This window comes from Sinocyclocheilus grahami, unplaced genomic scaffold, assembly GCF_001515645.1.
Source record: "Sinocyclocheilus grahami isolate Dianchi unplaced genomic scaffold, SAMN03320097.WGS_v1.1 scaffold1652.1, whole genome shotgun sequence".
Classification (NCBI taxonomy): domain Eukaryota; kingdom Metazoa; phylum Chordata; class Actinopteri; order Cypriniformes; family Cyprinidae; genus Sinocyclocheilus; species Sinocyclocheilus grahami.
The window spans coordinates 118,430-119,746 of NW_015506831.1; the positions used below are offsets into that span (position 1 = coordinate 118,430).

At 41.9% G+C, this 1,317-nt stretch overlaps 1 long non-coding RNA gene across 1 annotated transcript in view; it reads right to left on the reverse strand.

Annotated features, from left to right (window-relative positions):
* Nucleotides 1-6: 6 nt before the first annotated feature.
* LOC107571799 (uncharacterized) overlaps nt 7-1,317 on the reverse strand; it is a 2,022-nt gene continuing 711 nt past the window's right edge. Inside the window, exons 2-3 of the long non-coding RNA XR_001607236.1 lie at nt 251-394; nt 7-169 (exon numbers count right to left, since the gene is read on the reverse strand). This is a non-coding gene — a long non-coding RNA (uncharacterized lncRNA). The remainder of the gene's footprint in view (nt 170-250; nt 395-1,317) is intronic.

The following is a 1,317-nucleotide window of genomic DNA, read 5'->3' on the forward strand; positions in this document are numbered from 1 at the left end:
CCTGGCGCTCGCTGACGATGCGTAGAGGCAGAGTGCGCGTGATTGGCTGAAAGATGATAGCTCCGGTGGAATGTGAGATGGGATGCCGTCCGCCGACATGAAAGCGAATTAATGCTGGAATGTTATCGAACTGATCTTTCTCAAACTGAAAGAGCTCCCGGGTGTAACCCTACACACACACACACACACACACACACACATCAGACTCAGCATCTGAAAGAAGCTATAAACGTTGAGACGGATGCCATACCTGTTTGGGTCGCAGCACGACACGTATGATTTTGAAGTGCATGGGCTGATTTTTCCACATGCAGCTCAGGACGTATTCGCCCGTGCTGGAGCTGGAGTCACGCACCAGAAACTCCCCGTCTCTACTCAACAACTGCTCCGCTCCCTGAACAGCCACAAATACATCAAAATATATCAATAAAAATTTGATTTAAACAAGTCAACAAATGAGTAAATTTATATAGCACATTTCATACAAAAAGGTCATTCAAAGTGCTTTACATTAAAATAATAGAAATCATAATAGATGCATAATAAATAAATATAGAGAATTAAAATGATTAAAAGTTAAGAATAAGAACAACCCAAAATAACCCATAACATTAAAACAAACAAAAATGAAATTTAAAGGGGTCATATGATGTTGCTAAAAAGAACATTATTTTGTGTATTTGGTGTAATGAAATGTGTTTATGTGGTTTAAAGTAAAAAAAACACATTATTTTCCACATACTGTACATTATTGTTTCTCCTCTATGCCCCGCCTTTCTGAAACGCGTCGATTTTTACAAAGCTCATCAGTCTGAAAAGCGAGGTGTGCTCTGATTGGCCAGCTATCCAGTGTGTTGTGATTGGCTGAATACCTCAAACGTGTGACAGAAATGTTACGCCCCTTACCATACTGTGATGATGCCCTGTCCGGCCGGAGCGTAACATAAAACCATATCTGCATTTGTGATCGGAGAAACGACAAACAACAAGCCCTACTCTACACTGCCCAAAACTCGTGTTTGAATCGTCAGTGGCAAATTCTTTAAATATGAAAACGTACTTACAGTCTGTGAGTCAGAACAGCCGGCATTGTAGTCTACTCTCCCAGGATCAGGAAACAGTCCTCCATAAAATGTGCTGCACACATCTGAATATTTGGGTTGAAGTGTTCTGGAACAGTGTTGTAAATACAACTTAACCACTGATTTCTAGTCGTGTCCTCTTTTGGAAGACCAAACAACGAAACTTGACGCCCCGCTTTTACAACGAAGCACAGCGTCACACACCGCGGCCTTGAGTGAGCAGAGGCCGGAGGCC